The sequence below is a fragment of the Podarcis vaucheri genome (assembly GCF_965113315.1).
Source record: "Podarcis vaucheri genome assembly, chromosome: 8".
NCBI classification, from domain to species: Eukaryota; Metazoa; Chordata; class Lepidosauria; order Squamata; family Lacertidae; genus Podarcis; species Podarcis vaucheri.
The window spans coordinates 36776680-36793640 of NC_138766.1; the positions used below are offsets into that span (position 1 = coordinate 36776680).

General features: G+C 43.3%; 1 protein-coding gene across 1 annotated transcript in view; it reads left to right on the forward strand.

The window, feature by feature from the left end:
* The window catches only part of LOC309539753 (uncharacterized protein), a gene marked incomplete at its 5' end in the record, with an annotated part of 197503 nt that extends 184006 nt beyond the window's left edge, over nt 1-13497 (forward strand). The window contains one exon of the mRNA XM_082236102.1: nt 13459-13497. The remainder of the gene's footprint in view (nt 1-13458) is intronic.
* Between the last annotated feature and the right edge of the window lie 3464 nt (nt 13498-16961).

Consider the following 16961-nt stretch of genomic DNA (forward strand, 5'->3'; position numbering starts at 1 on the left):
CAAGATTTGGGCAAGGTGGAATTTTGGTGGGGTACCCTCTAGCTTCTGTATGATTAATCCCAACAAATTTGCCCGTGGCACATTGAACAAGGGGCAAGTGAACATAATGTGCTGAAGCGACTCCGGCGTCTCCTTATCACATTCGCACATGACGGAGGCTTGGCCCTTTGAGAATCTATGTCTCAGGACATTAGAGGGGAAAACGTTAAACCTCGCCTTGGTGAAGGCCAGCCTATGGGCAACAGACGAAAGGGAGGAGAGGTATGATGGAACGCAGTAAGTTAAAGTGATACCAATGTTCTGGGGCGAACAAACACCTCCCCCCAGCGTATAATTTCGCTGTAAATCGATGTCGTCCAGTCTTTGGCGGATCAGTCTTCGAGCAGTGATTTGATCTAGTTTTAGGGAATCTAGGGGAGAGATTCCATAACTCAGGAGTTTGGCATGAATTCTACTAGTCCAAAGGCTGGAGAATTCATCTTGCCATAAGCATTGGACAAGGTAATGGTCTGGTAATCTGTGCCACAATGATAACCAATAATTGAAGACTTGCTTCCACAGGCAAGTTTCTAAGGATGCGATCTTCAATTCTAATCGCATGGCTGCGTTGCTTACGCACAGGGGGAGCATTAGGAGCCGACGTAGGAATTGGTTTTGCAAAGTCTCAAGAGGAGTAAGATCTGTCATCACAGCCCAGAGCGGGGCAGCATAAGCAAGCACGGGAACCACTTTTGCCTTGAACACCTTTAGGGCCGAGGGAACATGCAAAGCTCCATCTGAAAAGAAAAATCGGAGGAGCGCATATGACAGAGTTTTGGCCTTGTTGAGTAGGTGTTGAATTTGTGCTTTCCACCCCAAATTGTATTGAAAAATAACTCCTAGGTATTGAAATTTTAGGACTTGCTCTATTTTTGCTCCACCAAGCTTCCATTCGTATAATCTCCGACTTCTGGCGAAAATCAGAATCTTAGATTTAGCATGGTTGATGGTTAATTGGTTGAGTTGACAGTACGTGGCAAAGATCTTTAGAGCTCTGGTTAGTCCAACACGTGTATAAGATAGAATTACTGCGTCGCCTGCGTATAAAAGGAGTGGACAGCGGTAATCCGCTAGTCTAGGCGCGTGTGTACTTGGAGATGAATTGACTAGGGGTGCTCGCATGTCGCTGATGAATAGGTTGAATAGGCAGGGAGCTAATATACATCCTTGGCGCACTCCCTTGTTTATTGGAATCGAATTTGTGAGGTCGCCTCTCTCAGCCTGTTTGCTAAACTTAAAAGGCCCTGTGCTATTATTGCGCAGATTGTTTGCATTTGAGAAAATTATATTCACACTAGTACAAAGGAAGTTTATTTGCAGTTTTATGTTCTTTTTAATAAAACTTGCAATTATCTATAAAAACTGTGTGTTCCTTCTGCCTGCCCTACATTACCCCTCTCCCTCTTTAAAAACACAGGGCATGCAATTTATGAGCTGGCAACAACACTCAATGCCTCCCCATCAGCATGTCCGTCTAACAGACAGCTGGATCACCATAAATATGACGAGTCCAGCTTGCAGGAGCCTGCTTCTGTATTCCCTGTGTTCTTCAGGTATTGATCAGTTTCAGATTTTCCACATTACATATAATGAGTCTTAAAAGACTACCCAGGGGAGACACTGCATTCAGAGTTCGCAGCACACACTAAATGGGGGGCAAGGTGTGCTAGGATGAGCGGGTTAGGATCCGGTAGATCTCTGGGAAGTTATTGGCACAGCTGAGCTGTGCCAGCTTAACTCCCTCATCCTTGGCTCAGCCAAGAACCATCTGGTGGAGCTGAGCTCAGTGGATCTTAAGCTGGCATGTAATACCCCTCAGCTGTCCAGCTAAAACCAGGGCATCCCATTTTTTTTCTTGTGAGAGCATGGCAGCTGTTTAGGGCACCATGATCTCAGGCCATGATCTTGCCCCCTCCCCAAGTGATTTGTTTTTGGGCAGCGATCTCATGCAGTGGCCCAAAATGAGCATTTTAGGGCACCACGCCTTCAAAAGAGCTTTGTCGGAGCTGCAATCTCACACATGTCATCTGACTTGCGCGGCAGTGAGGCCCAGTTTTGGCCCCCGATGTGAAAAAGGGGTGTTCCAGGAACATGGGGGCAGGATCGGAAAGGGAACACTTAGGTTGGATTTTAAGCCTGTTCTCGGTCACGTGATCTGGCAACCCAGTGTAAACTAAGCTGGGGAAAAGAATGCTGTAACTCAAACACTGTTTTGGGCAGCAACCCTATACACAAAATGCTAGTGTAAAGCTAATAATAATAATAATTTATTTATACCCCGCTTATCTGGCTGGGTTCCCCCAACCACTCTGGGCGGCTCCCAACAGGATATTAAAAACACGATAAAACATCAAATATTAAAAACTTCCCTAAACACTGCTGCCTTCACATGTCTTCTAAAAGTCAGATAGTTGTTTATTTCCTTAACATCTGATGGGAGGCTGTTCCACAGGGTGGGCGCCACTACCGAGAAGGCCCTTTGCCTGGTTCCCTGTAACCTCACTTTTCGCAGTGAGGGAACTGTCAGAAGGCCCTCGGAGCTGGACCTCCGTGTCCGGGCTGAACGATGGAGGTGGAGATGCTCCTTCAGGTACACTGGGCTGAGGCCGTTTAGGGCTTTAAAGGTCAGCACCAACATTTTGAATTGTGCTCGGAAACGTAGTGGGAGCCAATGTAGGTCTTTCAGGACCAGTGTCCTGGGAAGTTGAGCTGGTATAAAGTTACACCAGATCCAAACTCCATTCAGCAGTGGGACTGCTATTGGCTGAGCTGGCCTAAACCTGGCACAGGGAAAACCAGCCTTTAAAATAATGCTTTAGTTGCATCACTCTTCTTATGAGCTTAACTTATGCCAGTTCACCAGGTCATATGATTGGGCTTAGGAACCTGCACAAACCCCGCCTCTGACTCCACCCCTCCAGGCCCCCCGCACACCCTTTTTCCAGGGTTAACACCAACTTAAAATCCACCAGATGACTGGGTCCAGCTAAGCCAGGTTGGGGAAGACAAGCTGATGTATCTCCCGCTGAGCTGAAGATGAGGTACTGCCTGGCTCAGCCAGAGATTCACTGCATCCTCACCCACTCCTCCTGGCAGATCTTGCTATAGGATTGCTCCCATAAAAAGGCTTGTTCCCCCCCTGCCAAGCTCAGGCCAGTATGGGCAGCAGTGGCTCTGCTCCTGAATGGATCTGGATCTGGTGTGCTTCACGCTGGCATAACTTACAAGGGGCTTGCCTTACGCCAACTTATTGCATATAGGATTGCACCCTAAGGTTCAGTTATCCACATTTCCACATCAGTTTGCATTTTTTTTTTAAAAAAATCATTATATAAATTCAAAGCCGTTTAATGCAAATTTCTTTTCACATATGCACTTGGATGCAATTTTGTCTAATACAGTGGTACCTCGGGTTACAGACACTTCAGGTTACAGATGCTTCAGGTTACAGACTCCGCTAACCAGAAATAGTACCTCAGGTTAAGAACTTTGCTTCAGGATGAGAACAGAAATCGTGCTCTGGCAGCGTGGCGGCAGCGGGAGGCCCCATTAGAGAATGAATTAAGTTCTTAACCAGAGGTACCACTGTATACACATTTTATGCAAAGCAATTTTCTGTAATCCAATGCACTCTTGTGCTATTTTCATTAATATGTAAGTGCCTTTTTTATACACCCCGTTATAGGTATTTTTGTACACGTTACAAAGCATGGCAAAATTCAGAGAAGTGCATTTCGGTTCTCAGGTGGTTTCGAAAAGTGTGAACTAGGTAGATTCATGTTTAAGTGTGAACTGAATCATTTTTCTCCCCCATTCCTAGATAAAACTACCATCCTCTCTGACCATATTGATGAGTAAGTATGGAAGCTGAACTCCAGCTTCGTCTGGGGGGCATCATGGAAGAACCTTCCTCCCCACAGCACATCCTCAGCCCAAATAGCACAAAGACACAGGGAATTACTATTAGCTGCGGACGGGAAAATGTGCAGGCACCATTCTCTTTCTCTCATTTCCTAGCAAGATATTATTTGCTTTTGAAACCAGGTCTCCCCACCCCCACAGCATTCTGTAGAAAGGAGCCAAGATTTAGAGGAAAGGGCAGAAATTACTTGGCTATATTATAAAACCAGCAAAGTATAAAATTTCTCATTATTTCGGCTGGCACCATGAAGTTTTCGCACAGTAGTCCCACATCTCGAGGTTTTCCTGGGCATGTTGGGCTACATTAACTGGCTGAGACTTTGAACTATTTAAATGCATCCAGGGGGAAAAAACTCCCTGGCCCCTTTTATTCATATAAACACTACCTCTATTTATTAAAAAGTGAAATATGGCTTCTCTTTTTACATCAGATGGCTTTTACAATACAATTCTACTTATAGAAAAGTCTACGGGGAAACATTGTCTTCTTATAAATGGGGATTTGTATGATACTTCAGAGACTTTTAAAAGCCTCTATTGCTGGATTTTCCATCCTCCAAAATAGATTCTTCTGACTACAGCCCAGTTTTGGGCTCAAACAAGTCTGGTGGACACTGCTGTGAAACTGATGCTTTTGGATTTTAAGTAGTTCTGTTCTGAGATGCCGTTTGTGTCTGCTAGCCATGCATATTCTCCTGTGACCTCAGCTCAGTGGCGGAAAACATGCTCTGCACCGAAGGCCCCCTGGTCCAATTCCTGTAATTTCTACAAAGGTCTGAGAAAGACTCCTGTCTTGAAACTCTGGAGAGGCAATGCTAGCCCAGGGTAGTGAGCTAGATAGACAAATGTTTTGAGTTTGTATAAGGCAGCTTCCTATGGCGCTGTTCGTTTGCTTGCTAACACTACATTTGAATGCATTGTTTTCCATATCCCTCAATAACTTCTCATCCGCTGATATGAGTGGTTTGTATTTCAATATATCAGCAGCTCAAAATTGGGGTGGAGATGAATCACATATATTCCATGTTTATTATACCACATTTAAGATGTATTTTTCTACTGATTCAGGTAAAAAAGAAGAACAATGAAGAACAATGCACAACACATTCATTCTGAGATTTCTATTGTGTAGTATCCTGAGCTGAAGTTCTTTGGAGATCTGTCTGTAGATGTGGCAAAGGCAGTTAGAAAACAAAGTATTTTTAACTGAATAAAGCAATGTTATTGCAGAGCAGTGATATTGCCATGCAACAGGCCGTAAACAAGCAAACAGATCGACAGAATGTTACAGTTGCTATCATATATACAGTGGTACCTCTGGTTACGTACTTAATTCGTTCCAGAGGTCCGTTCTTAACCTGAAACTGTTCTTAACTTGAAGCACCACTTTAGCTAATGGGGCCTCCCGCTGCTGCCGTGCTGCTGGAGCACGATTTCTGTTCTCATCCTGAAGCAAAGTTCTTAACCCGAGGTACTATTTCTGGGTTAGTGGAGTCTGTAACCTGAAGCATATGTATCCCAAGGTACCACTGTATATCACTTTTAGAACTATTGTGTCTGTTTTATTCACTACTCTTACAGACTTTAATATTGGTTGCACCACCAACAAGCAAGGCTAATTTCAGAGCCGCAAACTTGCCTGTATCTCTCCTCATATAGTTTAGTTTAAACATTGCAGACCTGAAAAGATGCATTTTGACCATATTTCTGCTTACTTGTACAAGAAATTCGTGCAAATTTGGAAGAAGTGAAAGGAAGGTGAGGCCTGTAATTTCATTCAAGCAGGGAATGCTTGAAGACCAAGTGCAGATACTGTATCGTGTTCAATCTACACCAAAACATTTGCGCTGGCATTAAATGGCCACTAGGGGCCCTACCAGGACTTTAGCATAAACACCTTGAGGCATCAATGCAGCTACATATTTTAAAATAAAAGAAATCCTTATTAACCTAGTTCATCCTCTTCCTTTGCTGAAAATGAGAGGAATTCTTCCTCCAGTTCCACTGCTTTGATATATCATTTCACAGGAGATGTAAAGCAGCAGCATTTTCCCTTGACCTAGCACAGAAATGACAAACTTTCATGCAAAATATGGCAGGATTGTACGTTTTAACTTGCTTCACATCTGATTCAGTTCAGATGAGAAGTGGAGCTTTAGAGAAGCACAAATATTCTTCCACTCCTTTTGTAAAATGCATGTACCCAGGACACAAGACACACGCAGGGAAGATTTGCACTGGGTAACTCCTACAGGAACACGGAGAGCCTTTTCAGATTACAGTGGTACCTCGGGTTACATACGCTTCAGGTTACATACGCTTCAGGTTACAGACTCCACTACCCCAGAAATAGTGCTTCAGGTTAAGAACTTTGTTTCAGGATGAGAACAGAAATCGCGCGGTGGCAGCAGGAGGCCCCATTAGCTAAAGTGGCGCTTCAGGTTAAGAACAGTTTCAGGTTAAGAACGGACCTCCGGAACGAATTAAGTACTTAACCCAAGGTACCACTGTATTGGTTTATAACCTCTTTTTTTGCCGGGGAGAGGTGGATATAGAGCAAAGATGACAATCTAACTTAACACTGTTCTCTTATAGCAGTAATAAAAGTCAGACTTCTCATGTATATGCAGGTCCAAGTAAAAGGACATTGTGGGCCTATCCTGAATCCTGGACTCTAACCCCTTAACCATGCCACCTTTTGTGTCAACAAAGGCAGCCCTATTGGGCAATGACACACAGCCCATGGGTGCAGGCCCACAGGCACAACAAGTGCCAGAAGCTCTCCCAGAACTGGAATTAAATAAGGTGTGTTTGTATTGAAGGAATGTAGCATGTCAAGCTGTCTACAATTTAGGGGTTTTTGTTGAGGGGTTCTGTTGCTGTTTTAATTGCCCTGCTTAAAATGTTGCAAATGGTTTCTAACCACTTTCAACTTATGTGTTGGGTTTTTTTGTCGATTTTAAATTAGGGCTGTAAGATGTGCCCAGAAAGACAGCAGCTGGGGGGAGCAGGGGTGACCCCAATCACAGTGGTTCTAGGCAAGGGGAGATATACCATATATCATACTACAAGTTCTTAAAGAAATGGGAGTGCCTGATCACCTCATCTGTCTCCTGAGAAATCTCTATGTGGGACAAGAAGCTACAGTTAGAACTGGATATGGAACAACTGATTGGTTCAAAATTGGGAAAGGAGTACGACAAGGCTGTATATTGTCTCCCTGCTTATTTAACTTATATGCAGAATTCATCATGCGAAAGGCTGGGCTGGATGAATCCCTAGCCAGAATTAAGATTCCTGGAAGAAATATCAACAACCTCAGATATGCAGATGACACAACCTTGATGGCAGAAAGTGAGGAGGAATTAAAGAACCTTTTAATGAGGGTGAAAGAGGAGAGTGCAAAATATGGTTTGAAGCTCAACATAAAAAAAACACGAAGATCATGGCCACTGGGCCCATCACCTCCTGGCAAATAGAAGGGGAAGAAATGGAGGCAGTGAGAGATTTTACTTTCTTGGGCTCCATGATCACTGCAGATGGTGGCAGCAGCCACGAAATTAAAAGACACCTGTTTCTTGGGAGAAAAGCAATGACAAACCTAGACAGCATCTTAAAAAGCAGAGACATCACCTTGCCAACAAAGGTCCGTACAGTTAAAGCTATGGTTTTCCCAGTAGTGATATATTGAAGTGAGAGCTGGATCATAAAGAAGGCTGATTGCCAAAAAATTGATGCTTTTGAATTATGGTGCTTGAGGAGGCTCTTGAGAGTCCCATGGACTGCAAGAAGATCAAACATATCCATTCTTAAGGAAATCAGCCCTGAGTGCTCACAGGAAGGACAGATCGTGAAGCTGAGGCTCCAATACTTTGACCACCTCATGAGAAGAGAAGACTCTCTGGAAAAGACCCTGATGTTGGGAAAGATTGAGAGCACAAGGAGAAGGGGACGACAGAGGACGAGATGGTTGGATAGTGTTCTCGAAGCTACCAGCATGAGTTTAACCAAACTGCGGGAGGCAGTGGAAGACAGGAGTGCCTGGCGTGCTCTGGTTCATGGGGTCACGAAGAGTCGGACACAACTAAACGACTAAACGACTAAACAACAACAACAACACACAAACACATACACACACACACAGAGAGAGAGAGAGAGAGACAGACAGACAGACAGACCGACAGACAGACAGACAGACTTTGGGATGTATCTAATGCTTGTCTTATTCAGAGTCGACTAGGGTTAAAATCCACCTTTGGCTATGAAGCTCACTGGGTAACCTTGGGACAGTCACTGCCTCTCAGCCTTTCCCACCTCACAGGGTTGTTGTACAAGTCAGATGAGGGGGGGGGTAGGGAAATTATGTCTGCCACCTTGAGCTCCTTGGAGGGAAAGATGGCATATAAATGCAATCAATCAATCAATCAATCAATCAATAACCCCGTTAATTTCAATGGGTCTACTCTGAGTACAACTCAGGTGGCTTCAACCCTCTATTTTATAAAGCTGTTCATATGTCCTGTATTTTATTTTTGTTGCTGTATACGTCTATGCTATGTTATGCATGGGGAAGAGTAGGTGAAAATATTGTTTTAAATTCTTTAGAAATAAAAAGTTCATTAAAATAGAGAGCGAGAGAATGATACCCTTTTTTGAAAAGGGAAAGAATGCTGTGTAAATCATAGGGTATCCATTTTTGACTTGCGGATCAAGAAAGGAGGCTGAGGAAGGGAGAGTTTATCAGCAGCATAAAGTTTTATATACAGCAATTGAATGGCTCATTGTGTTAATTTCAAAGAGGCAGGACAGAGGCTCTCCACTAAAACTGGTGGGGACATGAGAGAGATAGAGCACTGCATCTATTTCTGTCAATAACTAACTCCTATTCCGGTTTGGAGCTTAGCTTTGATAAGGCGGCTCTGACTCCTGACAGGCAGGAAGAGAAACAACAACAACACAACCTGTCAGAAGGCAAACCGCAGGTAGAGAAATGGAAAGTAATGGCCTCCAGAGATCTCTAGCCTTCCTTGCCCAGAAATTAATTTTCCATTTTTGATACAATGAAGATTTGATTTTCCCACAAATGAGAAGGCAGGCAAAATGTTTTTTAAAAAATCAAACGTTTAATGCAGTTGCGCTCTCTCACTGGAGACCAATTTCCAACTATTTCACAAATTAATAATGAATGATAGAGCATCTTTTCATTGCTCAGTGCTTTGGTATGTGATTTTTTAAAAATGAACTGGATTGCGAGGGGGGAGGGGGGAGCAGGAGGAAGAGAGAAGGGAGTTAAGAGATACAGCAAGTATACAATTGCAAAGGATAACTCCAAATTCAGCTGAAACACGTGAAAAATTCAACCGAAGTGTGACAGAGGGTGCTTCCTTGCGGCTGTTTGTTGCCAACTTATTGCGGCTCATGCTTCACAGCATCTGCATGACGTCATTGTCATCAATATGCAAGCCTGTACTTTTTCTTTGTTTAAGCCAGATTTCCCCTTACCACAGAAAATCTGAGGTAAAAATAACCTGTTGTACATCTGCAGTCCCTGCTGGTGTGGAAGCTCTTCGTGGGCGTATGTGGCACCTATTGCCACCCCCTCCTAATTCTGTTTGCTCCTCACATAAGCAGATTTGTGGAAGACCTGAAATAATAAAGAAATATATGTTTGAGGTTGTTTAATGCTTGGGGGAGGTGGGGATGTGGCAAGGGAATCCTGGGCCTCTTCTTGCTTTTCCTCCACTGAGGGCGCTTCCAGACTTGCTATTTTCAGGTGGGGTTCATTTGTTGTTGTTGGCAATGTCGAGAGACAATGGAGTTCATTAGGGGGGTAAAGGGGACCCCTGACCATTAGGTCCAGTCGTGACCGATTCTGGGGTTGCGGCGCTCATCTCACTTTATTGGCCGAAGGACCCAGCTTCTGGGTCATCTGGCCAGCATGACTAAGCCACTTCTGGCGAACCAGAGCAGCACACAGATACACTGTTTACCTTCCCGCTGGAGTGGTACCTATTTATCTACTTGCACTTTGATGTGCTTTTGAACTGCTAGGTTGGCAGGAGCAGGGACTGAGTAACGGGAGCTCACCCTGTCATGGGGATTCGAACCGCCGACCTTCTGATTGACAAGTCCTAGGCTCTGTGGTTTAGACCACAGCGCCACCCGCGTCCCGACCATGGAGTTCATTAGCAGCACCAAAATGACCTCCCCAAGGTACATGTCTGGGCAGTGTGTATGGAGGTCATGGGGTGCCCAGACGACAAGGCCCTCCTCTCAGCTTCACTGATGTGGTCCAAAGGAAAGCAGAGCGATACGTACAAAATTACATTTTATTGTATTGCGATTTTAATTCCATAGATCGAGAGAGAGAGAGTGTGGCTGGCCCAAAGTCACACAGTGTGTTTCATGGCTGTTTCACAATATCTGAAGTACCTTTGTCCAGCGCAGTAGCAGAATAAATTGTGTCTGCGTGTGCTGTGCTTGTTGAAATTTGAATATATGAAATCTATTGCAGTTCCACCTATGCAACTTCCAAGACGTGGCAACTTTCTTCGTTGGTGTTTGGAGCTTTGTAGGTGGTCTATTCTCCTGATATAAAGGACTCTGCCAAGACCTGCCATTCATTGTGGCATTCTCTACCCGCGGCCACAGCCATTGTTTGTTCCATCGGTTTTGGAACCCGCTCTAAGTCCTCTAAGAAGTTACTCTTCAAAGCTTTCCCTCGGAGATCGCTCAAGCCAGGACATTTTCTTAATTTATATTTCGAACTGCCGTTTTCTATTTGCCTCTGGTATTTACACTTCTGTGTTTCATTTTTTCGCTGCATATCGTGAGCTAGTTAACCACCCTTTCTCACTATATTATATAGAAGCATGGGCCCTGTTCCCAACCTCAAAAATGTGTATTCACATGAGTACATTCTGCCTGTATCCCTCAGCACATTTTATAAAAAGGGTCAATAGAACTCCTATTAAAGTCAGTCTAAAGATTATTTATGGTACCTGGTTCAAATCCAGGCAAACTAGCATCAACTCAGACTTTAAATCCTTTTTTTAAAAAAAGCAACATAAAAGTTTAGAATACTTGAGAGAGCCTGATTTCTTCTTGCTGCTCTTTAGAGAACAGAGTCATAAGCTCTCCTGTCTTTTTATCTTGCCTTCCTTTGAACAGAAAGCAAGGTAGATTACAAACTCAAATAAATATATGGGGTGGTATCTGACTCAGTCATTCTTAGAGTAGACCCAATGGAATCGCTGGACTGTTTCCAACGTTCTCCATCTGCTAGCACAAAGGCTGTTGCGCAAGCAGATGGAATGTTGCGCAACGAGGATACCAACCCAACAGTTGCACCCGCAGAAACTTGTTGCATATCAGCTCATGCCATCTTTTGTGCTACAAAGTTACCAGCAACCTGCATATGCATTCTCCTGCGCAACATTCCACTAGCGCAAAACACTTCGCCAGCAGAACAGCTATACTGCCAAATGACAACTTCACGCTATCATTGGATACAACTCCCTGGACTTAAAAAAGCCCATTTGTTTCAATGGGTCGAATCTGAATATGGCTTAGTTTGATTCCATGAATGTTAGCACAGCATGGGAGGGGAAAACATCATAGTTAAACTTGAAAACTTTTTATATGGGCCAATAAGGCCTACTTAGGAAAAAGTTTGAAACCAAAAGGCTAAAACTGTTGGATGCTGGTAGAATATAGGTTCTAGTGAAAGGGATAAAGGAGGCAGTAGGTGGCAATAATAAGATGGCTGCTGTGTGTGGCTTTTGGAGTGGAAATTACACACATTGGGTGCTATTACTTGGTGTAGGGGGTATATAATAACCCAGAGCAGGACTCTCCTGAAGAGAGTGGTCAGATTCATTCAGAAAAGACCTATATTCATGAATACATATGCCTCACTGGAGGCCCAAGTGCTGGACATGGATTGCCCATCCATCCCTGGAAGAAATATTTATTTGCAGATGCAGGACCTAACCCAGAAAGGCAATTCAGTCAGGAATGTCTAATATTGACAGCAGAGGAAGACCTTTGCTGTACTATCAGGGTGATATTCTTTGTCTGCACTCATAGGTATTCCAAAGTCCATATTAACCTGTTCGCCATCCTTACCTGCAGAGGCAGAGGCTCGATTTAGTGCATACAGTTCCTAGTCGTGTTGATGACTTTTGCCTTGTCTTTTGAACTTTTTAGCAGTGTGATTTGCAAATCCAAGCCCTGTTGTGAAATATCCGTTGCTGCAACTATTTAAGCAACTTTGGAACGGACCCGTAAGAAACTACTGAACTTTGTATAGCTAACATATGTTTGGAATGCGATCCGATGTTTTGGAAGGCTTGCCTTAGATTATGGGAGCGGGGAATACTTTGACCTATCAATCCAATAGCACCCAATAATGTCTCTTTGAGGACATCCAGTTCGGCTGCTACAGGACTCACTTTTGAAGCCATTTCGCATGGAAAGACCCATCTTACTTTTGTCGTCTTCTCCTAGGCACTATATTAAACTTATCACTTCACTAGCCACAGCCTTGCTCCAGCTGCAATGGAGTCCTGGGACTGCGGATTCTGGTTCTGAGACATGGTGTAGCGTCTGTCTAGTGGATTTATTACAGAGACTAAATCGCCAGCTATACTCAAAGAAGCAGGTGATTGTAAAGCCCTGCAAGGTGGTGAAGGGGTCGCAGGGAGGGCAGCAAATAACACTGAAGCCGCTTGGAGAGTTCATCTGCCCCACCTTACTCTTCCACCTCACACCCAACTATTTAGGATGACATCATTTATTTAGCCTCACAAGCAAGTAGAGCTTGTACTAGCCGTGTTTTTTTAAATAAAAAACATCAACAGGGCAAGCTTGCAAGGCAACATTACTTCTTGAACTAAAAACCATGTCCTCTAATAAAAGCCAATTGTGTCAAACTTGTAAGATATATACAGGAAAAAGAAACAAGAAAATTATGGGTCTGCCCTTTGTATTTCAAAGGTCTGTGTGAAGTTTTCCTTTAGAACTTTCCCCTCTTTTCCCCCAGTCTCTTTTACGCATTCCTCCCCACTTTATCATCCCTCTCTCCCATTTTCTATCAAATTCATGATAGCCAGCCCTTCTTTCAGGCTTTCTCCCTCTTCCTCTTCCAGATCTTTCTTGCCTCTATGCTTCACCAACTCTCCTCTGAATTTTTGCAGGTTCCTAGTGACTCAGTCAATGGCTTTATGGGAGCTCGCAGTGTGTCAGGTGACAACTGGCCATCACCTTGAAGCGAAGATGTTCTATTCTTCACCACCATGTAGGGCTGCAGTAGTTCTAGGCAAGTAAATTAACTGGCCCTTCGAGCAGCGAAAAAGAATTAGAACCCAAGGAATTCCAAGGGCAGACTTCCATTTATTCTGTGCCATCCTATAATACTAACAGCAGATTCGGTCTCTGAGTCTGTTTCCTTATGAAACCAAAATGGCACTATCTAAGCATAGAATCATAGAATCATAGAATCATAGAATCATAGAATCATAGAGTTGGAAGAGACCACAAGGGCCATCGAGTCCAACCCCCTGCCAAGCAGGAAACACCATCAGAGCACTCCTGACATATGGTTGTCAAGCCTCTGCTTAAAGACCTCCAAAGTAGGAGACTCCACCACACTCCTTGGCAGCAAATTCCACTGTCGAACAGCTCTTACTGTCAGGAAGTTCTTCCTAATGTTTAGGTGGAATCTTCTTTCTTGTAGTTTGGATCCATTGCTCCGTGTCCGCTTCTCCGGAGCAGCAGAAAACAACCTTTCTCCCTCCTCTATGTGACATCCTTTTATATATTTGAACATGGCTATCATATCACCCCTTAACCTCCTCTTCTCCAGGCTAAACATGCCCAGCTCCCTTAGCCGTTCCTCATAAGGCATCGTTTCCAGGCCTTTGACCATGAGGAGAAGGTCTGGGGGAACTTAAATTTGGAGAAGTACAAAAACAATCTTTAAAAAAAATAAATAATTTTTTTATTGAAAATATTTCAGTTAAACAAAATAAAGTGAAAAGCAGATAAAAAGAGACAAAAAGCGTATTAAAAACCCACAAACCACTATAATTCTTTTTATACTTAGCTAATACAATAGTATATAAATGATTATTGTTCTAATGCATATACAATAATTCATAACCTACTATATATTTTATTCCCCCCAAATATCATATTTGTCCATACACAGAGAGACATTGCACGTTCTTTTGTAATTCATAAAAATCTTTAATAAAAATTATTCTTTTAAAAAAATATTACTTCTTGCCATTTAAAATCAATCAATAACTTATAAGTAGAAAAAAAAGCTTTAGGAAAAAAATCTGAAGGGGGGAACCCCCCAAAACTGCCCAATGAGAACTGAGCATATTCAGATGACATGGAATGTTGACTGAGTGTTGGGGAAAGGATGAAAAACTGGGGGGGGGGTAAGAAAATAGAAATGGACTATCCTGAAAGAATGGTTGGTTAGGTGGAACTCCACCCTACAGCATTGTGTTGCAGGCCCCAGTTGTCCCGGTATATTTTCCACCAGCATAGTCATTTTCTTACCACATTTTGTGTCCAACAAATGTTGCACCTATCTGCCTGGACTGCTTTTGAAGCTTTCATTTCCTGCGTTTATTATCCCACGGTGCAATACTTATTAGACCAAGACAAGCACCCGAGCAATCAACAAGAAAAACTATACACCACCCACCCACACAAATTTCTCACAGTTTAGCTGCATATGACTCATGAGATATGTATTAAGCACAGTGGGTGGGGACTCTTAATTTCAGCATTTCTCTGCTTGTTTTTATGGGTCCTTGCTAATGATGACTTTGGCCGCAAGCCTCAAATCATTTACTCTAGAGTAGGTCAGTGGAAGTCGACTAGCTTTTACATCCAGGCATGTGCTAAGTGGATTCCAGGTTTGAAAATCTGGCAAAATGTAAGGCAAAAAATAATAATGTTGGAACTCTGACATAGAAGGCAGCTGCACTAACTCACCTGATGATCTGGGAATAAGGGCGGAAATCGCTGGGGAGAGTCTGCCCCTAGCCATTCCCATTTATGAAGCAAAGTGAGTAGTTGGGCATGTTTCTTACACGGTCATCTGCGTTGCATCTCCTTGTCGAAAGATCTGCTCGCTTAAATGGGCTCTGTTTGTAAAGCTTTTCTTTTTAAAGTACAAATTAAAATGGTTAATATTTTGTAGCTGGAATTTTTTTGAATGCTTGGTGCTTCGCTCCATTTCTCTTAGTAGGTGGGGATCAGATGGGGTGAGTTATTTAAAGCTGAATCCAATCAAGAGGGCTGGCATCAATAACTGGCTTGTTTGGGCATCTGCTGAAGGCCCACACCAGAGAAGAAGAAGAAGAGTTTGGATTTGATATCCCGCCTTTCACTCCCTTTAAGGAGTCTCAAAGTGGCTCACATTCTCCTTTCCCTTCCTCCCCCACAACAAACACTCTGTGAGGTGAGTGGGGCTGAGAGACTTCAGAGAAGTGTGACTGGCCCAAGGTCACCCAGCAGCTGCATGTGGAGGAGCGGAGACGCGAACCTGGTTCCCCAGATTACGAGACTACCGCTCTTAACCACTACACCACACTGGCTCTACCCTGGACCTGCTCCATCTCTGCACCACAGCAACCTGCTTGCTTGTTCACCTTCCTCTTGCTCTGGCCCAGTGGTGGTGAGATGGAGGAATTGCTCGTTCAGGGGCTCTCTGCCTGCCAAGGAAATAAGTGAGAGGCAGGGAAGAGCCAACTAAGTCCACATCTCCACATCAGTTTGTGATGATTTAAAGGTCCTCCTGAAAATTCACCAATGCTCTAGTGCAAATTTCTCCTAATATACACGTTTCTTATTGCAATGCACACATTTTCGCAAAACACTTTCTCCTCCTATAAAGCATTTTTATGTATGTTATGTTTACTAATACATGCCTTTTAACGCATACTAGTAGATGCATTTTTGTACACGTTGCTTAGGGCTACCATATGTCTGGATTTTCCTGGACATTACCAGGATTTCAAAGGCAGAATTGATGTCAGGAAATTTTTGAACGCTTTTGATCTTAGGCATGTCAATCGTGATTTTTTTGCGTTCTTGTAAAAAAAAACCTGAACAATTTTGGGGTCCTTCCTAAAAAAGGATCAACAACTTTCGGGGTGTCCTGTTTTTGTTTTTTCCTTTTTTTTAAAAAAATGGCAACCCTAACATTGCTTGGCAGGAGAACTGCATCACCAAATTCAGAAAAGTGTAAATATTGTAATAGATCCCCGCCATCAGTTTTATTAAAGGTTTTCAACATGTAATACAATAAAAACCAAGAACAACTAAACCAAACAGATTTAATCTGAACAAACAATGCAAAGAGAAAAGGGGAAAAAATAAAAGGAAAATGGATATATATACACTTCCATCACCACTCTATCTTAATTTTCAATTTACACACAGAGATATGAGTCCTCTTAGCTCTCACCTGGGATAGCTTCCACCTTTCTCAGCCTCTCATCCTGAGAAAACCCACTCTATCCTGTCTCCTACACAGGTCCCCTCCTCTTCTGTCCATCTGGAGAAGTGTAGTTTTTGAAGGATGGCTGTGTCTTGGTTTGTGTATTGTTTTGGAAAGTACAAATCAGGTAGGCTCACCTTTAAATGTGAACTGAATCAAATTTGTCCCCCATTCCAAGTGGTAGCAATGATCAGGAGAGGAGTGACAATAGCTGGCAATGATGGTGGTGGGAAGAAGGACTCGCTCAGAAATGGGGAGCCATGGAAGGTTCCTTGCTCTAAAACGTGGAGCCAGCCACGCCAACCAAAATGATGTTTGGGCAGGCTCCATCATATCACAGAGATATCATTAAGGAAAAGGTTGTACCTCAGTAGGAGAGCACGTGCTCTGCATGCAGAGGGGGCCAGGATCAATCTCTTGCAACCCCCAGTGGAAAGGATCAGGGGAGAAGCCAGTGGGAAAGACCTTGTGTTTGAAA